At 41.3% G+C, this 22,005-nt stretch overlaps 1 long non-coding RNA gene across 2 annotated transcripts in view; it reads left to right on the top strand.

Moving 5' to 3' along the window:
- The window catches only part of LOC117876434, a 37,193-nt gene that overhangs the window by 2,397 nt on the left and 12,791 nt on the right, over nucleotides 1-22,005 (top strand). For both annotated transcript variants that reach the window (XR_004645492.1, XR_004645493.1), the window contains exon 2: nucleotides 5,339-5,439. This is a non-coding gene — a long non-coding RNA (uncharacterized LOC117876434). The remainder of the gene's footprint in view (nucleotides 1-5,338; nucleotides 5,440-22,005) is intronic.

The raw sequence follows: 22,005 nt of genomic DNA, 5'->3' as shown, positions 1-22,005 counted from the left end.
GGCAATCAGTAAGACCCCGAGCATGTAGGCAAGAGTCTCCAGCCTGACCCTTGTTAGCCATTATACTATTTACCTACCATATTCTTCAGCTAATATGTTTTACCATTAAACCATTCCCTCCATAAACTTGTCTAACAATCTTAAAACCAGACAGGTCCCTCGCCCTCACCGTTTCCCTTGGTAGACCGTTCCAATATTTCACCCCTCTGACGGTCAGAAACCTTCGTCTAATTTCAAGCCTAAACTTCCCCATGGCCAGTTTATATCCATTAGTTCTCGTGTCCACATTAGTACTAAGCTGGAATAATTCCTCTCCCTCCCTTGTATTTATCCCTCTGATATATTTAAAGAGAGCAATCATATCCCCCCTCAACCTTCGTTTTGTCAGACTAAACAACCCGAGCTCCTCCAGTCTCCTTTCATACGACAGGTTTTCCATTCCTCTGATCATCCTAGTGGCCCTTCTCTGCACCCGTTCCAATTTAAGTTCATCTTTTTTGAACATGGGAGACCAGAACTGCACACTGTACTCCAAATGAGGTCTCACCAGCGCCTTATACAACGGAAGCAGCACCTCCTTAACCCTACTAGATATCCCTCGCCTAATGCATCCCAAGACCGCATTGGCTTTTTTCACCACCACGTCACATTGTCGACTCATAGTCATCCTGCGGTCTACAAGAACCCCAAGGTCCTTCTCCTCTTCCGTTACTTCTAACCAATGCGTCCCCAGCTTGTAGCTAAAATTGTTGTTAGTCATCCCTAAATGCATCACCTTACACTTTTCACGATTAAATTTCATCCTATTTCTGATACTCCAATTCACAAGCTCATTCAAGTCTCCCTGCAGAATATCCCTATCCTCCTCCGAATTGGCAACGCCTCCCACCTTCGTATCATCCGCAAACTTTATCAGTCCACTCCTGCAATCGGTTCCGAGGTCAGTTATAAATAGATTAAATAAAATGGGTCCCAAAACCGAACTCTGAGGAACTCCACTGGTAACCTCCCTCCAACTTGACAGTTCACCCTTCAATACCACCCACTGCATTCTCCCCATTAACCAATTCCTTATCCACCTCTGAATTTTCATATGGATCCCCATCTTTTCCAGTTTAACCAATAATTCCTCATGGGGTACAGTATCAAACGCTTTGCTGAAATCCAGGTGTATTAGGTCCACCGCATTTCCCTTATCTAATAAGTCCGTTACTTTCTCGAAGAAGGAGATCAGATTCGTTTGGCACGATCTGCCCTTCGTAAAACCATGTTGTAATTTATCACACTTGCCATTAACTTCGAAGTCCTCAACTACTTTCTCTTTCAGAATTTTCTCCAGCACCTTGCACACTACAGATGTTAAACTAACAGGCCTGTAGTTACCCGGATCACTTTTTTTCCCTTTCTTGAAAATAGGAACCACATTAGCTATTCTCCAGTCTAACGGAACCACCCCTGAGTTTACAGATTCATTAAATATTATCGCTAATGGGCCTGCTATTTCCCGCGCCAATTCCTTCAATATTCTCGGATGAAGATTGTCCGGTCCTCCCGACTTAGCCCCATCTAGGTGTTCGAGTTTTGTTTCTACCTCGGAATCGGTAATCCCCCATTCTGTTTGCCCCTCTGTCACGGTGCTAGTATCCCTAATACCTTCATTGGCCTCATTAAACACCGATGCAAAATATTCGTTGAGATATTGCGCCATGCCTAGATTATCTTTAATCTCCTCTCCGGCTATAGTCTTCAGCAGTCCTACTTCTTCCTTCTTTGCTTTCTTCCTATTTATATGGCTGTAAAACCTCTTACTATTGCTTTTAATTCCCCTCGCTAGGTCCAACTCTACACGGCTTTTGGCCTTTCTGACTCTATCTCTACATTCTCTGACTTCACTAAGGTAAGTTTCCTTACTGATCTCTCCCCTCTTCCAGTCTTTGTACACTTTCTGTTTCTTCCTAATTGCCCCTTTGAGTCGGTCGCTCATCCAGCTCGATCTAAATCTCTTGCTTAGTAATCTTTTTCCCTTTTTTGGGATACAGGCCTCTGACAGCTCATGCATCTTTAACTTAAAGTAATCCCAGGCTTTGTCTGCCTTAAGATTCATTAATATGTTTGCCCAATCCACTTCCCTTACCAGTCCCCTTAATTTATTAAAATTAGCCTTTTTAAAATTATAAACCCTAGTCTTTGATTTAATTCTGTTACACCTTCCGTTTAGTTTAAACCGGATTAGCTCATGATCACTGGAGCCCAAGTTGTCCCCTACTACCACTTCCTCAACGAGGTCCTCACTACTCACCAAAATCAAATCTAAAATGGCCTCCCCCCTCATCGGTTCGGCTACCACTTGATGAAGGAAATGATCAGCAAGCACATCTAGGAACATCTGAGCCCTATTATTGCTACTAGCGTTTGTTCCCCAATCTATATCCGGGAAGTTAAAGTCCCCCATAATTACACAGTTCCTATTAGTATTTACTTCTCTAAACACATTAAATAGTTCTTTATCCATATCCTGGGTCGATCCTGGCGGTCAATAGCACACCCCAAGCACTATCCCCAATTCTCGGACCAAGAGCTCCAATTCCTCCATTTTGTTACCTAGGCTTCTCGCATTGGTGTATAAGCACCCTAATGTATGTTGTTTTGCCTGTCTCCCATTAGTAACACTATATGTTACAGGCCTCTGTGTCCTTCCCCTGTATCCTTCTTGTGTCCAATCTCATCTCCCCGGCTATACCTCCTCTTATCTCACTCACTTTTTCAATGTTGGAATCTGGCGTGGAGATTAACTGTACATCTCCCAACCGTCTCCCCAAACTTCCTAGTTTAAAGCTCTTTTGATAAGATGAGCCAGCCTCCCTCCCAGAAGTCTATTTCCTTCCCTACTCAGGTGAAGTCCATCCCGCGAGAACAGCTGTCTGTCCCCGAAAGCCTCCCAGTGGCCATACATCCCAAAGCCCTCCTTATAGCACCACTCCCTTAGCCAACTATTTATTCTAACAATCCTATCAGCCCTTTGCTGCCCTTCCCTAGGAACAGGCAGAATCCCACTAAAGATAATCTGAGCCTCTAACTCCTTAAGGGTCTTCCCCAGCCTGGCATAATCTCCCTTGATTCTCTCTAACGAGAACCTAGCCGTGTCATTCGTTCCCACATGTAGGATTATCAAGGGGTTCTTACCTGCTCCTTTTAGGATCCTTTTCAACCGCAGGTCCACATCGCGTATCTTTGCGTCCGGTAGACAGCACACCCTTCTGTTCTCCGGGTCCGCCCTGGTCACAGGCCTGTCCAATCTCCTCAGTAAAGAGTCTCCAATTACATAAACCTGCCGTTGCCTGGCAACATTGCGATCTAGTAATCTAGTCTCTGATCCCTCTAGTCCTGACCTGTGTCTGTTCCTATCTTCTCTTATACTCCCCCTTGTGCCTTGCTCTATCCTCTGGGGGCCCAGGCTGTCTCCATCATCACCTCCCCTCTCTCTATTGGACTAGCTGCTCTTCTCTTCTTCCTCAACGTCCCACCTTCAGTCACCACCTGCTGCCCCTCCACCTCATTATCCAAACACCCAAACCTGTTCCTGAGTTCTATTCTCCCCTCACTGGCCCTCCTTTTCCTTGGCCTGCTTCTCACAGTCACATGCTCCCACTTCCCTTGTTCTCCCCCTTCCATTCCCCTCTCGCTGTCATCTACTACTGCCTTCTCCTGCACCCTAGAGCATTCCCCTTCAGCCCCGCCTTGCCTGTCCTCCATCAGCTGCTCAAACCCCCGCCTAAACTCCACCAGGGTATCTACCTGCATCTGCAGCCCCTTAATCTTTTCCTCCAGTAACACTATAAGGCGACACTTCATACAAACATACCTCTGTTCCAGGTCCCCTGCTAGGACTATATACATACCACAGCTTCCACATGCTGCCATCTGCATTCTGTCTGCTGCTGCTTGGCTCATGGCTGCTGTGGTCTCTGCCCACGGCACCTGGGGAAACAGAGCACACAACACGCCACGCCCTCCTCCTTCCCCCTTTACCTCCCCCTGCGAACTCCCTCTCAAACTCCCCTGTTAGCTGCCCTGTTTGCTGCCTCCGGTGCCGCTGCTCGCATGGTGGTGGTACTTCTAGCAAAATAGTACCTTACCTCTTTTGGTCCTAACCCATTGTGGTCACTAAAAACCATTGCAATTGCCACAGAAGTATGGAAGTTGCTACTGCAGATGTCTTGGCCAAATTCCGCTAGATTGGTCACATTTCCCTACCTAAATTCACCTCTCTGGTTTCAATTGGATATCCTGTTCTCCTTCACTTTCAGTCCTATACGGTTGCACAGTGTTTGTATAATTGCCATGTGCCATCCTACGGAAGATTTGCATTTCAGGGAGTGAAGAGGTCCTTATGCATTGTTTGTATTTCAGTTGGTTATATTTCTAGAGTCTTTGGAATCCCTCAAGACTAAATGCATCTTATAAATGTAAGGTATCTGAAGGGTAAAACAATATCATTTCATTTTGGTCAATCTAATGAAATCTGGCTCTTTCTCAGATGAAAATTTCTGGCTGGTCCTGTTCACTTTCCTCATATACTACATTGTCTATAAGAGTTATTTTGAATGTATGATGGCCACTAATTTATCAGAATGTATTGATGATTCCCATTAACATGTGCAAGGAGTATTGGTCTGTATATCATGTCGTAAAGCAGGGGTCGGCAACCTTTCAGAAGTGGTGTGCCGAGTCTTCATTTATTCACTCTAATTTAAGGTTTTGCGTGCCAGTAATACATTTTAATGTTTTTAGAAGGTCTCTTTCTATACGTCTATAATATATAACTAAACTATTGTTGTATGTAAAGTAAATAAGGTTTTTTAAATGTTTAAGAAGCTTCATTTAAAATTAAATTAAAATGCAGGGCCCCCCGGACTGGTGGCCAGGACCCACGCAGTGTGAGTGCCACCAAAAATCAGCTCGCGTGTGTGCTGCTTTCGGCATGTGTGCTATAGTTGTCTACCCCTGTCGTAAAGCAAAGCTTAGGGAGTGGGGAAAGAGCCAGCTGCAAAGAGAAGCAGATGCAGCTCTGTTGAGCTCCCAGCAGAGTTCTCACTTTATGTTAAATATAGTGTCATTAGCTGGCAATACAAGCCTCCTTTTCGGCTGAAAGAGAGTGGAAGCACCTGGCAGGGAATAATGAACTGGAAACATGCCAAAAATTAAAATAAAATAAAAAAGACTTTCCCCCTAGACTTTCCCCCAGTTTGTGTGGTATTGCTAACTTCTCCAGCTTCTCCTAGCCTGTGTCTTATGAAGCTCTTACAATCACTTTATACAGATTGTGGAATCATTGCAGGAAACTGACTTCATTAGAATCTAAAATGAACAGCTCTGTCAAATGGATGGTTAATATGGAGCAGCAAGTAGAAGAAATTGAGGTGAAACTCCAAGCAAGAGGTGAGACTGACTCGTAACATTTATATTTTGGATCTGTATTCAAACTTCCCTGAAGTTCTGGGGTACATATATAAGCTTTTTTACACCATATAAACTACCTGTGGCTGATAGTGTATGTCAGCAACAGCTGCAGCCTAACCGGTGCTAAACAGGGCTTAGTGTCAAGTATAGGCCAGGACAAACCATGTTCAGCAGTGTTCAGAAACTGCACTTAGGACCTTCTCTGAACAGATTTTAACCACAGTTTCTTGAAGCTAAGGCCTGTTCAGTACCACTTAAACTGCACCACCTGTATAAAGTGATTTATACAGAAGTGCTCACTGCTAGGTGTGTTTCAGATCCAGTGTCATGTTCAGGCCCATCCTCTCTCTAAACCTATGAAAAGGAAATTAGTGAAAATAAAGCTTCTGCTCATATGGTGGCTAAAAATTACTTTCTGGTGGAACAGAGTTTGAAGATGCTGGAGGATAGAATAGCAGTTACACCAGTATAATTCTGGAACAAATCCTCTAAATCCAAAGGAATTCCAGATTATACACAAGAATAGCTTCAGGCCCACTACATGAAATAAAGAGTGCAGCACTGGTTGTAGGCTGAAACAATAGAAATGGTAGAAGTGTTTTTAATATCTAATTTATAGTTACTAAAAACAACGCCACCGCATGCTCTGGGTGTCCCTAAATCTCCATCTGCGAGAAGCTGGGACTGGATGACAAAGGATGGATCACTTGATAATTGCCTTGTTCTGTTCATTCCTTCTGAAGCATCTGGCACTGGCCACTGTTAGAGACAAGATACTAGGCTACATGGACCATTGGTCTGACTGAATTGCTGTTCTTATATTCTCATCTGTGTGCATTTTGAACCTCCCCCTGCACATCTGTGTATCACAGCACTCTTTTAAAGCCCTAGCATACAAGTAACCCCATGTGAGGTGGCTCTGTTTAAAATACACAAATATTTAAAGAGACACCAAGACATCTGCTCTTAGTTACGCCAGTGTAAATCTGAAATAACTCCAGTGGTTTCAACAGAGACACTCTGGATTTACAAAGGTGTCCTAGCAGAAGTTATATGCAGGCTTATTGTCCAGGAGCCTCAAATTAAACACTGCAGATGTGTTTAAGAGAAAATCACTTGCTTTTCTTTAGGATGCAGCTACACTAACTACTCTGGGAGTTGAAAGACATTATAAAGATATAGACTTGCCAGGCTGGGTTTTGATAAATCTCTAATTTTTACATAAATGTCTTACTGCTTTCATAGCCTAGTTTACCCTGTTGCTGCTGAATATTTATTCTGTACATAATGTTACTTCCCTAGCCCATGGACAGTTTAAAAACTGGAGAGTTATTAAACTTAGTATCAAAAACCAAACAAACAGCTTGCACAAACACTACTGCTGCTGAGTCCTTTCAGAGCACACCAAACTCTGTTGCTGCAACCACACACTGCTCCTCAGAACTGCCCCCTTTGACATCCTCAGCAGAGCTCCAGTTAGGGCAACCAGATAGCAAGTGTGAAAAATCGGGACAGGGGTGGGGGGTAATAGGAGCCTATATAAGAAAAACCCCAAATATTGGGACTGTCCCTATAAAATCGGGACATATGGTCACCCTAGCTCCAATTCTCAAAGGGTCAGGGTGCAGGTAAACATAACTGACATTCCCTTATAAGTGCGCCAATAATCCGGCAAAGCGAAGTTGTGCCATTGTCAGCAGGCCATTGCATTTCACCTTCTTTGCTGAGCAAACTGAACAAAGTGGAATCAAATAGCGCCACCTTGTGTTGGTGTTGTGTATTTATTGTTTGCTGAAAATGGTTCCTATGTTATATAGGCTTAGAGAGCTGTGCTAGGATCTCAGTTATGGGAGATACAGTAAACTGGAAGCAACACTCCTGCCCTCTCAAAGTACACTGCAACTGATGATTCATAGATAGAATTGTATCAGTTAGAGAGAAGAACGAAAAGAAACAGAAGAGAAGGGGGAAGAGGGAGGACAAAGCAGGCTTTCACAATATAGACTTGGGCTGTGAAGTGGGTGGGTGCTGCGAGGACATGAGGTTTTTACGTGATTTCTTCCCCTCCAGATGCTGATTCATACATCTCTGGGATGATTTCGTAATTCAGCTCATTCCCTTCAAGTTTTTGACTGCTTCATACTGAATGAAAGCTGTCTTGCTATTGCCAGGTGGCCTAGGTCCAAAGATCAGGTTTTACGCTGTGTGCAGGGGAGATTCATGAGTGTGTGTGTGTGTGTGTGTGTGTGTGCGCCCGCCCGCCCTCAGGCCATGGAGAGGCAGTTGTATTATCCTTCTCCTTAAAACAAGGAGTACTTGTATTCAACAATTACATTATATTATTCTTACTTAACATGCATCTAACCCAGGAGTCGGCAACCTTTCAGAAGTGGTGTGCCGAGTCTTCATTTATTCACTCTAATTTAAGGTTTCGCGTGCCAGTAATACATTTTAACGTTTTTAGAAGGTCTCTTTCTATACGTCTATAATATATAATATATAGGACCCAGGCAGTGTGAGTGCCACTGAAATTCAGCTTGCGTGCTGCCTTTGGCACATGTGCCATAAGTTGCCTACCCCTGATCTAACCCAAGAGAAACCGGAACCTGCTCTTTGCTGCAGCCCTGTGCCCTGCTGAGGCCTGCATTCCAATACAGACCTGTCTGGCCTTTGCAAATCCTTCTCCGCCAATAGCAGCTGCCCCCCACAACTGTGCAAGATGCTAGGCACCCTTAGGTCAAGTCAGTGGGAATTGAGGGCATTTGGTACTGTGCAGGATCCATCCTCTTGCCTCTTACCCTTCACATACAAAGCAAAAATCTGTCCTTATCCATTCTTCAGTGGTCAAGGGCCATGTTGTTTTCATGTCTTACCCTCTACATACAATTCTGTCTCCCACCAGTAGCTACTATTCACCTACAAGTCACAATGCTGCATGTCTCCTACAACCATCTTGGTTCTTTCTTCCACGGCACCTACTCTGCATGGGGTACTATCCCTATGCTGGTCTGCAAGGTCACAGACCTTTCCACATTAGGATCCCTCCTTAAGACCCAGGTCTACTGTGATGCTTACAAGGGATTAGCCAACTAATAAAGGTTAAATAAACTATTCCCATGATCCTCTATATACACATAGCTCAAAACCCCTCTCTCCCTCAATGGAGCGAACAAGCTGCAGGCCTTTCTTTACCCTGATCACTTAGCTTGTATGTTGTATGCCTTTCCCCAGCCTTTAGCATTTTTTGTTTGTTTTAGATTATAAGATTTTGGAACGGAGACTTCCTGTGTGTCTGTTTGGTTTTTAGCATAGTTTGAGTGCTATTGTGATATAAATAATAATAAATGGTATAGCCAAGACCCGAGAAATTCAGATCTGTCCTGCCACAGCTGTCAGTATAGAGATAAGAATATCACTATATTTATTATATTACTGAATGTGGGTTGGAGAGCCAGTCCCGTGCATATGACTAGCTAATTATCCTGACCCCATTCATTGTATGAATACGAACCACAAGCCACAGAGTATCTCATTCTGTGAAACAGACTGGATAGTCTAGACAGGCCCTATTGCCCACAGAGAAAGGAGAGGAGTTAACAGTAGAAATGTATAACTTTTTTTGTTGGAGCAGAATTCAGTTTGTTTATGGAACATCATCTTTGAATTTCCAGATACTTGTATTTCCCCCACTGAAAACTAATTCTGAATTTTTTGGCTTTTCAACTTTTGTTGCTTTGTTATATAACTGGAATGTCCTGATCAGGGTTGCTTCTGATGTTGATGACAAATCTGTAGAACTTCAACTCTCTCAACACAAATGTTTCCGTATTCATTTTACCTAAATTGGGTGCGTTACAGTTACAGATTTTATTTAAAATTATATTAGAGTGTCGTTGCATCATGCAGAGGGTAAAATAGTTCCTAAATTGTTCTAAAGAACAGCCTGAGAGCCAACATGTCCCCTCTCAAAGACCCATCAAAGTATTAGGAGTTGGATAAGGCCCATAAACATGTCTATAGAACCCACAGCTGAAAACAAGTTTCACCTGCATTCTCCAAATAAATTCATTCAATAAAAACAATTAGCTAAAGAAATATCACTAGACAGCAACACTTATCCAAATATCCTACCATTAGCCATTTAAATGACTAAATCCACACAATCAATTGTGTTAATGAATGCTAATTAAAATCTAATAACCTTCAGGTTCATCTGATTATGTATAAAGGATTCATCTGCAGTGTTGTTATAGTGCATGGAATCAGGCCAGCCAGGTGTTCTAGTGGCAGCACATCAACTGTCCTGTAGCACATCTGACCTCACATTTATGACTTAGTCCTGGATTTGCTAGCTCATCTGGATCCGCAAACTGTACAGCACAGTGCACTCAAGCTCTGGAGTGGGAGAGAGAGCTTTGTGTTATCCCTCTCTAGTGACCCATTCCTCCTGTTCTAAAAGCAGCATTAACAGTCACTGGAAGGAGTTGAACCCAGTCAGAAAGATGGGATTTCTGCATGATAAGCTTTTAGGAGAGAAGGGGAAGACTCCACTGGAATTTTTTCTTCCCTACAAAAAGTTTCATATGGGGCTGAATCACATAAACTGAGCAATTGGGCTAAGTCACAAAAAACAGAATTCCATGAAATCAGTTTGAATATAACTGACAAACAGAGAGAGACCTCTTTTATTTAAAAGTCAATAGTATTTCAACCAAGAGCAATGCACATAAAATATACTTATATGACTAAGCTAGACCTTTATTCTATGCTTATCACTGTGGTATCTGGATGCTGAACACACTACATTTTTTGCAAATTATATGATTTGGAGTAATTAATTATATGAATGGAGTAAAAATCCCTGCCTTGATTATGTTCTAGCTAGATATTTATCATGTTTCATCACCACATTATATCATGGAAATTATATATTCACCAGGATATAAAAGGTGATGGGATTACCATGCCTCCTCTTGACACAACTATGGGAGGCATGTTATATCTAGGTATAGTTAGTTACTGTTTGTGCAGGGCTTTGAAGATGTGAGGTGCTAGTTAAAGGCTGAATATTAATGCATTTTTACATTTCAAATATAGGGCTCAGGGAAGGTACCAAATCAAATGACCTGAAAACTGTAATTCTACAGCATTTTTTTTTTGGTAGATCTCATAACACTTTTACAAAGGTGGGTAAGAATTAGCATCCTTATTTTAAAGATGAGGAAACTATGACACAGGTTAATTTTACTAGCCCAGGTTCACACACACAAGCTGAAATCCTGGTCTCATTGAACTTTATGGTAAAACAGGGAATATAACTCAGGTCTACCAACTCCCATACCAGTGCTCTATCCACTGAATTCTGTTGCCTCCTTTAGAAGAGGTACAGCACCGGAATCAGCAGTGAAAACTGCCACACTATCCACTGTCAATTCCCACCGTGATGTTCCTGGGTCTGCCAAGTGAAGATGGCTAGAGCATGACAATCATTGCTCCCTGTTTTTAAGAGTTGCAGCGAGTGTGATTATTTTATGCCCTTTTCACAGCAGCTTATGGCTATAAATGGTCATCCTCCTAGCTACGTTTGTGGGGCGCACTCATTAAAATTCAGTATCAGTAGCTTCATTCAGTTCACTAGCACAGTATCCTGACAGTTTAGCAAAACAACAGGTCACTTAGCTCAGCTAGAAGCAAGAAAAGTTATACCAAGGCACATCCTTCACACTCCACTAGGTGTCACCAGTACACATGTACACAAGCTACTTCATCACAACTTTTATAGACTGGAATAACAATAATTACAAAAAGAACAGGTCTCTTCTGCTTGTCTGTCAATGTTAGAATTAATTTTCTCTGGTTCAGGCTATGTTTTTTTTTAAAAAGTAATTCTGTGTAATATAATCATATTGGAGTGGAATTCTTATACCTAATCAAATGAAACTAAATGTTGTTAGTTTGTAATTAGCATTCACTAACAAATTTGATTGTGAGGATTTAGTCTCTCACATGGTTAATAGGACGGCATTTAGATAATTGCTGCTGTCTAGTGTCATTCCATTGCTAATTGTTTTTACTGAGTGATTCATTTCAAGGCTGCAAGTGAAACTTTGTTTTACAGGTGTGAGGGGAGGATGGTCTCATGATTAAGACATGTGTGTGATCCCCAATTAGATGTGAGTTAGGTGGTCTTAATTCCACCAGCACCACCCTCTCTTGTTTACTCATATCACATGCCTTTTATTTACACTGGTTAGTGCAACAGCCACCTGTTTTTATATTTAGTTATAATACTGTCAACATGCAGCTGTGTGTAGGATAGAGCTAATGAATTCCAGCCCAGGAGTTCCTGGTTGGATTGCATATTTAAAGCTCTTTTCAGTGTCTTCCATAAGTGTCTTTACTTATTGGCCTGAAGCTCACATTAAGTACTTGATTTCTTTTCTCATATGCCCACCATTCACTTTATATATCTGCATATCGTATATGTAACCCATTTGATATGGCACTCTGCCCTCCTCTTGTAGTTGCTGGGCCACAGGTAGAGGTGGATGAACTTGCTGCAGCCATAGCTAAGAGAGCTTTGTCTGTTTGCTTAAGCAGTTGAGGCTCCTGGGTTCAGATGCAGAAGTTACAGGTTCAATTTCCATGACAGTGATCTACGACTGGTTATGGCAATGCTTGTACATGTGAATAGCAATGCATTGCCTGTGTCAATGTAAATGTGTGTCATGCGGTAGGTACACCTCGTTACGGGGAGTCAGCTCATGTATGGTCAAAAACAAGGGTAGCGCTGGTGCTGGCTAGATTCTATCCTGGTGACCCTGACTATAAAGCGAGGTAGTATGGTCTAGTGGCCAGAGTCCCTGGGACTGCCCTCACTCTCAGGGTGGCATTTCCTGATGGCCCAAGTCAGTAGGCAACTCTTCCTTACAGGGCTGCGTGGCCCAGTGGCCAAAGTCAATATAAGTTGCTCACCTCCGTGGGATTGTGTGGGCTATTGGCCCATCAGGGAAGAGGGACGCCACCTAGGGGAGTGTGGCATCTGGGGAAGGGGGCCTGGGGCCCTCCCGGCTTCTCCGAGTCCCAGCCTAGGGCCCTGGCAGGGGCGAGGGTGCTCGCTGCTGAGTCAGTGGGGATCCCCTGAAACACGCTGACTTGTTCCCTGGTTCTACAACTGGAGCAAGGTATAAGTCCCCATGGCTGCTTCCTACCCTGTCTTCCACTGCGGTGGTCCACAGTTCCCCTCGATCTCTGGGGTCCTCGTCTGCTGCAGCTCCTGATGGCTTGGTCCCCTCTCTGCGTTCCTGGGATCTGTCCGGGGCTCAGCGTGCCTTGGCTCTGTGGCTGGGGGCTGTAGCAGCTCCAAGGAAAGAGCCTGCAGTCTGCTTTCTTCCCCTTCAGCAGCCTGCCCAGACTGAGCTGGGCTGCTTCTTTTTACATCCTGTCTCCAGGCTGAGCATGCCCAGCAGGGGTGGGGTGGGGGGGCGTGGCCTCCTCAGCCTGCAATGCGCAGTTAACCCTTTCTGGGCCAGGGTGGGATAGGTACACCCCATCACAGTGTGCTTTTCTCAGCTGAGTCCCAAAGTATGTGACATATTTTGTATTACATAAAATGCTAAAGAATATCTTGTCGGTCTATCTGTTCATAAAGTGCCCATTCATAATGAGATCTCGCTAGACAGTATAACTGCCATGGCTGGTGTTTATGTAATGCCAACAGCCTCCAGTCATAATCGGGATCGAACCTGGCACCTCTGAAGCTTAGTGTATGAGCCTGTACAGCATGAGGTAAAAAGCACATGCCTCTTAGCATGTAGCAGAGTCATCAATTTCTAACTGGGCTAGGTGCCACTAGAGGGGGACAGAGTGCCACACCCAAGCAGTCCTGGGTTACATTTGTACACCCAAAAGCTTGTCATCAATATTCCTTATTTTGTTTGGATACAGTGCTCAGGCCTAAGGGTTGTCCTTGATCCCTCTAGGAGGGATCAAGGACAACCTTTGGAGAATGTTCAGATTAGACTACTTCCTTCTCTCATTAATTTGCTGTTCCTTAGTGCAATAGACACAAGTCAAGGGAAAATGACAAAAATAAATGTGTTTTTAGCTCTACACAATACATTACAGGTTATAAGGTACAACCCCCTGCTAGAGCTTATTAAAAAAAGAGGCTAATTATAAACATAGAGGTAAAATGCATTCTATAGACAATAAAAATAGTTCACAAATAACATAACCAACAATGTTAATTAGACTTTATCAAGACCTCTTCCAATAAATACCTTACCTCCAGCCTCTCATAGGGATGTAGGTGACCCTGGAGATATCTTTGTTTTTTTAAACTCTTCGAAAATGCACCCTTTATCTTTCAGGAAGGAGCGGGTTATCTAAATATTTCAGCCCTCTCATAGGCTGTTCAACATCCCAACTTTTCCAATTAACATTATTTGATTTGGACATATGTTTTGGTACCAAACTTTAAAAAAATGAATAGAATTAGACATACTTGATCTTAAATATTATACATTAGGATATAAATGTTCTTTTGTATTTTGTAATGTGAAACGTTAGTCAGACCAAAGCTCAGATTCCAACACTGCATGATTCAAGACCCATGCATCTGCTGGGCCTAAACCTCCTGCGGTTGTGCTTGCTCTGTGGTCTACCCCTCAGACTCCTATCCTTTCCTCCTCTGCATGATGTCACCCTGTTTCATAGTCACCCTTGCAAGTCTCTCCCCTTGCTCATGCTAACTGTGAGGCTTCTTCTGAGATGGCACACTTTTTTTTTTTGGCAGCCTGTTGCTCATCCACATGTCACAGTAGGCTTAGCCATCGCATGATCCTCACATTGGCAATCTCACTTAGATTCTTCTGCATAACCATTGCACACACTTCCTCATTATACACTTTTTCCTGCTAATATATATCAAGAACCCTTCTTCAGCATCTGCTGGAAACCATTCAATCTTCTAATAAGTATCTTGGTTTGGATCCAGCTTCCTACACCACACAGCACTAACTGCTTTGTTGTAAATCCTCCCTTGGATTTTAATATGCACATGATGTTTTGGAGATGTTGTCAAAAGTGCTCCTAAAAACACCTAACACGTGACTCCTTCTTAATGCCTCTTTTCCCAAAAGGACCACAATTTGTGGGGGAGGGAACATGGCACAGATCCTTCATTTTGGCAGATGAGTATGTGAAAATATTGACTCTCTCTGATAGGGAGGCCTGATTATTGTTTTGGTCCCTGACAACTAGTAAATAAAACTGATTAATCTTATGATTTAAAAAAAAATCAGTGTACTTTTAAAAATTTTAAACTCTGAGTGTCATGGCCTGAATTCTAACTCAGTCTTTACTTAGGCAAATCTCCAGTTGCCTCCAATGAAAATTCTACTGGAGTAGTAACTTTAGGGTTTGGTCGCTATAGCGGTGTGGTATAGTGTTCTGAGCACCAGGCATGACAGTCCTGAGTTCTAATCCTGATTCTGATACTGATTCACTCAGTAGATTTAGAGAAATCACTTAATGTCCCTGTATTATTTTTCTCTTTCAGCAAATAAACAGAATGTCTAAGTATCTGGGAGAGATGAGTCCTAAGGGGTATAGGTCTTCTTGTGCTTCCATATTATTACTCTTAAGGAAAAAGTGACACATACATTGTATTATTATTTCTAGGCCACCATCAGTGCCTATTGCATAAAAATACAATGCATAATATAATTACACAAAAAGATAACCAACCCTCCCCCTAAAACCCTTCAATCCTACATTAAAAGAACATTAAGGTTGCAAAGTTAAGCACTCAAAAGTTAAAAAATGCTAGAATTAAGAACTTGTGTGCAACCTTAATTCAGCCCCCTTGTGCATATATCCTATGATAGTGTCTTTAATCATGTGATCACATGCTAGATAATACTTAGTCCTGCCATGAGTGCAGGAGACTGGACTAGATGACCTCTCGAGGTCCCTTCCAGTCCTATGATTCTATTTTTTCTATAGGACCCCTGCTCCTTTCCATACATAGACTAGACCTGCTCGGGGATGAATCTGGGCTGTGTAGTGAGACAGACTGTTGTTGGTAGGATCCCCGTCTCATTTTCTGAGTGCCAACTTGAGACACCTTGGGCCTGGTTTGCAGAAATGCTGAGTGCTCACAGCTCCAATTGAAGTCAATGAGAGTTGTGCATTGCTGACAGCTCCATCTATTATTCTCTTGAATTTCTCTTGAAGGGTATGTCTAAACATCAACTAGACACCCGCCTCTGGCCTGTGCTAGCTGGCTTGGACTTGCAGGGCTCGGGCTACAGGCCTGTTTCACTGTTGTGTAAACTTCTGGGCTCAGGCTGGAGCCCAGGCTCTAGGACCCTCTGGGATGGGAGGGTCCCAGAGCTTGGGCTCCAGCCTGAGCCTGGAAGTCTACACAACAATGAAACAGCCCTACAGCACAAGCCCTACAAACCTGAGTCGGCTGGCAGAGGACAGCCCTGGGTTTTTCTTTGCTGTGTGGACATACCCTAAGGGGCCAATTCTACAAACCTTACTCATGTTGACTAGCACTGGCTCAGGTAAATGCTATCAGAATGTGTGAAGAGTTGAAGAACTAGGTCCTTCAGCTCCAAACAGCAAGTTATTCCATGTAGGCAGAAGCCTGTGCCAATGCAGAGCAGGATCAGAGTCTAAATCAAGAAATGAATGATCTTTCCTTGTATTTCACTGAGATGCAAAATACAGACATCCACATTATTCCTAGACTAGAGGGAAAACATTCTTATGTTAACTTTAATTTAAAAAAAAAAAACTGTTACTGGCTTCCCTTCATTTCCTGCCTTTCTTGTGAAGTGCGTAGCACACTTATGGATAGTATAAAATAAGTATTAATACTGTAAAATAATAAATATTAATATTAATTAGGGAGCCACAGGGGCTTTATGGGTGCTGACATGTTGTACAGAGGGGGGATAATTCTGAACATAAGCTAATAAATATTTTCAAGGTTATAACTTTTATATAATAGCAACTATATAATATCTATTAGTACTGGACTTTTTATCAGTATCTGAATAATACAAAAGTGATGTGAACTTTTAAAATGTAGACAATGGGTGTAACCACAATATGGGCTAATCTTGGACAAGCTTTTTACAGCTAATGGTGAAGAGTTTCCTTAGAAAATGGTACATTCCTATGTAACCTATTGTTGTGTGTATAAATGTTTATGCAGGCAATTTTTGTTAATCTAACTGGAATTTCCTGTGCAAATCCTATGCCATGACATAGGACATACACATTAACTTTCTCATATATAATCTGTGTCCCCTGAATCTTTTACTGGCATTCAGTTACTGTGACAACAAAGGTAAAAAGAAAATGCCAGTATTGTAACCAATTAAAGGATGCTTCAGGACCAAGAAAAAAACCCTGCTTTTGTAGTGCTCTATTTAAGGCAGCATTGAATGAAAAAAAGAAGATTCTTTGTCATCCTTTAAAGGAGCCATGCAACTCAACCTGAAAATGGTTTCACCTAAAGAAATTTTTGACACATGAAGTTGCCACCATCTTGTTGCAATTAAGGTAAAACATAGAGAGGTGAGCAGCTAAGATGGAAATTTGGTTATAAAGCTTTGGAAAGCAAAGTCCATCGACAGTGCAGCTGGTATAATATGATTACATAGTTCATCTACACTATGGGTGACAGAAAGTAGTCCCTCAGACTGCTAGAGGGAGCCATCCATAGATCAAATGTGTTAAATGAGATGCACCAAATGTAACATTTTCGAGGCATTCATTGTAAAGTCTTGGTTGTTATTACGACAGTATCTGTTGGAGGGGTTGGTACTTGCAGGACCATAGTCAACAGACCTGAAAATAGATGACAAATTAGCAGACTGGAGAGATAGTTAACTAAAATAGTACTCATGATCTGACTGATTTACAAGTTAGGAATTAATTAAATCTAAGCAGATTATTTTTTGAGGGGTGGGTAGGCAGTTAGTGCATGATAAGATGTTCTATGAGATGTAAAGCAGGGATTAGGAAAGATAGCTGTATTTATTTATTCTTTGTTTCCAGTCTCAGTTATTGTAATTAAAATGACTGGAAGCTAAGTCTTTTAGCACCATTAAAAAACAAAACAAAACAACACTGCATAGGTGTTGACACATCTTATCATCGGGTGTAGAAGATAAGTTCAAGAAAAACGATTGTTATCAGGTGTAAATTAACATATAGTGGGTTTGCTTGTAGCTGAGGAAGGTGACAAAAATAACACATGCATTAATAAAACTCCAAATGAAAGGTAGGGCTGTCATTAGGGATGGTAGTTGGACAACTAATATTGATTCTAGAAATTTAATTTGATTTGATGTATTTTTACTGTAATTAACATAAGGATTTGTACCCGCATAGAACTCTTAACATTATTATCTAAGGAGATAAATTACGAAATTAACTGTGGATTTAAAATGTAATTCAAATTTTATAAAGAGTTTCCAGAGTAAATGGGTCTTAGTTAATTCCCTTAAAGCTAAGAGACCTGAATTTCCTCTCATAGTGCTTTTACACCATTGACTTCAGTGGAGCCATTTCTGATTTACACCAGTGCAAGAATCAGGGTAATGTACACAAATGAAGCAGAAATAGGTTTTGAGGAACACTTGATAGGCTGCTAGCAGGTATATTCTGAAAGCTTAAAATATATTTTCTTTGTAGAATTACATTTTAAAGGCATTGAATATAATTGGCAAATATAATAATAATGGTCAATTATATAATGCTTTTCATATTTTCACACATTTCAGTCTGTCAAATATCTGCTAGACCCAGGGCCTCATTCTCTTCTCACTTACACCTGTTTTATGCCAGGGCCAGTGCAATTACTTCAATGGAGTTACCCATGTTTTACACCAGTGCACATGAGAGGACAATTAGGTTCACAGAGTTTAAAACAGTGATTTTAACTGAGACTGCTCTTCTTAGGACCTACCATCAATGTCAAAGCCTAGGCATGCTCTTTTTTTAAAAATGAAGACACAGGCATGAGTAGTAGCCCAGGTGTTTCCGCTGTGTATGTCCAGACTGTAAATTTGCTAGAGTCTGTCATAAAAGTTGGTGGTGGATGATGTATTTAGGTATTTATCTGCTCCCCATAGCCATAGTTTTTGAACACCTCAAAACATTAATATATTTATCCCCACAACATGCCAGGAGGCAGGGAAATGCTATTATCCCTATTTTACAGAGAGACCAAGGGCCAGCTTTCCAAAAGATTTAGGCTCCAAAAAATGTAGATAGGTGTCTAGTGGTTTTGCAAAAGCACTTAGAAACTTGACTCCAATTAACTTCAGTTGTTTTTGGATCAGGCCCATAGTTCATATCATCACAGAAGCAAAGACATGTTAACCCAGGAGAAGTTACCCTCAGAGCTGGACATTCTACATGCCCCAGATCTGGTCCACCTCCAGGCCCAAGCAATGCTAAAACTTGTGTGCTGCCCAAGCCTGACTTTGCTCTTTCAAACATCTCCTCAGGAAACTAATTAACAGAGCAGTAAAAAAGGCAGGATCATCCCTTGCCTCCCTTGTTGGGATGTTTAAAAAAATCCAGAGTAGTTCTAATTAGCAATAATTAAAATTTAATTAAGAAGCTCTCTGTAATTCCCCCCTCCCCGCGCGCCTGGTAGCTCAGCGTTGCAGGAGCTGTTCTTGTCCCTGTGGTGCTGAATCATGGCTTAATCACAAAGCCTTAGATCACGGCTAATCCACACACCAGCCTTGAGGTCTAATCACTGCCGCCCTCCAGCAGAGACGAGTAAGTACTCGGGACATTAAGAACAAGGGCCAATTAATTTTTAAAGTACATGATCACACGTATAAATTGCAATCCCTCCTTATTTATCGGTTGATGATAGATGTAATTGCTTTGCTATTTATCCTTGCAATAGCTTCCCCCTGTAATAGGGGATAACAGCATTAGCAGGCCTCAAGAAGAATACTAATTACTTAAACCCAAAACTTCAAGTTTCAGGTCTTAAAGGCAAACAGGGGAATTAAGGCAAAAAGAAGATTCAAGGCAGGATAAATGTCGAATGTACTGATTCAATATACACACAAAGCCGCCTCCTTTAACAATAGTCTTTAAAAGTGACAACAGCAATAATATTATTTTATGGAACTATATATATATATATATATATCTTAAAGTAAACAAACAAGTGCAAATATTTCACACTAAATATCACACTTTGGGATGCTAGTGTAATGTGAATTAGTGAAGAAGAAGACTAGCTGCTCTGGAAACTGGAACATTTCTTTAAGTTATAAAAACTGAAAGCTAAACTTTAGCCCCAGTATTGGGCATTAAGGTTTAATCATATAATTTTCAGGGGCTTGAAAAGAATATATAAAATAAATAATAAATTCTATTATAGCAGGGCCCAAAACTATGTTGCGATGAATAAAATAGTAATAACGAGAGAAAACAAAACATTCAGAAAAGGGTTGTGGAATATTTTTTAAAACCAAATGGCTAAGAAATCTAATCCTACTGTATCTCAGTAATTGTTAAAGGAAGGGACCCCATTATCTTAATTATGTTTCTGGAGCAAACATTATTTCAATGTGATAAAAGATGACATGACACTAAAGGTAAAGCTAGAGCAGATGTTCCATGAGTAACAAGGCAATATGCCCACATTCTGGTAATTTCTCCCCCACTAGACATGTTCTCATTAATCTGTGATTAATAGGATTTGAGTATAGTAAATGATGATGATCTATTGTCTGTCTTTGTCCAACACCATGGAGAGAGCAATTTGTCAGCTCAGCTTTTGTGTGACTATTTAATAGCAAAGAGGGAGAGAGAAAAGACGCTAATCTTCTAATTGGCATCTATAGAGAAAGGTCTAAGAACAGTGCCTGCCTGGAAATAGCTAGTATGCAATTCCTATGCCTGTGAGGCTGAGACAGACAGACAGACAGAGGGAATTGCATTCATCTTTTACATAAATACATCCTATAAAAAAAAATCAGAATGAAAAGAAAGAAGCACCATAGACCAATGCACAATTGCATAACTCTTCAAAGTCTGTTATGTTTCAGCCTGTTACATGTCAAGAAAGCAATTCTTGACTGGTGTGACTTTAATAATGACAGGAAGGTTCTTCATGTACAGAGCAGAGAACAGAACAAGGGTGGGGGGACCAGTCATTTTGGTACAAAAATAAAAATCACTTGAGTGACCAAGAAGAAAGAGTATAGAGTGCCCAAAAGCCTAGCCGCAGAGTCAAGTGCAACACCAGATTCAGACAAAAACATAGTATTATTTATTATATAACTATGATTTGGGTGCTAAAGTTTATTAATAAAGTGATTGTCCCCTGCCCACAATAAAATACAAACAATAAAGTGATTATGGTCCCAATTCAGCAAAGAATTTAAGCATGCTCTTAAAATTAAAAATGTGCTTAAGTGTTTTGCTGAATCAGGGCCTATATGATATTTTGCCTCAGGGTCCTCCACTGGTCTCCATATGATACCCTCCAAAGTGTTTAGAATCCAAACTTAATTTTGGAGTGGAACCAATGAATTGACCCTTCCCCTAGTCTGGTCCTGAGCCATACACAGTTGTTTATGTACATACTTATCTCATATAAAGAGTGTATAGAGAAACTTCAGAGTCATTGTTTTAGAATTAGGTAATTTTTGGCTAAATCTACTGCAATCTGGTAAGTGGTCTAGATTGGGTGTGGAAACAGGTCACTTTGGGAACAGCAATGCTATAGCCAAATAGATTGAAACATAAAATGGAGTCTAGTTTAGATTACCAATGATAGACATAAACTGACTATCCAGCCAGACCACCTTAAAGACCTTAATGACCACCCAGACCACCTTAAGGAGATTGATTCCTATGGTGCTTGATCTACAAGGAAGCTACATCACTTTGGGATTTGCCATGATGATAATGATAATGATGATGATTGATGATAAAGAAATGGGGGAATGACTTAATGGGCCAAATGCTCAAAAAGTGGCCCCCATTTGTGTGTATGTAACTTTATATGCAAAATGCCTACAAATGCACTTCTCAAGCAATCATACCCATGCATAAAGCCACTAGAACCCATTATTTGAGTATATCTGTTACAGACTCTGTATGTGGAAAAGCCATTGTGACAAATGGGTTTAATTACAAAAAAGCTGTCAAAACTCAGAGTGCACAGACAGTGTTGTGTGCACACAAATGGAGGTTGTGTTGGCCCATTTGGAAAGTCTGGTCCATTAGCTCTTTTCCATCTCTAGTTTCTGATTCTGTGAGTAGATCTGCATTTGGAATTTTTCCTAATAACAGTGACAAAGATAGACCTGGACATCTCTTGTGCAATAAGTTTTGACATTCAATAGGCTTCACTCTTGGGGGCAGGGTGGTGGTATTCTCAGCTCCAAGTTCAAACAGAGCTCAACCAACTGCACATACTGAACTGTAAAATAGTTCCTCGTGGTGACTTTCTGTCATCAAGTAATTGTGTAAAGCACACTC

The sequence above is a fragment of the Trachemys scripta genome, chromosome 4, assembly GCF_013100865.1.
Source record: "Trachemys scripta elegans isolate TJP31775 chromosome 4, CAS_Tse_1.0, whole genome shotgun sequence".
NCBI classification, from domain to species: Eukaryota; Metazoa; Chordata; order Testudines; family Emydidae; genus Trachemys; species Trachemys scripta.
Note: the sequence above shows the minus strand (reverse complement) of the source record. Positions and strands in the feature narration are given on the sequence as shown.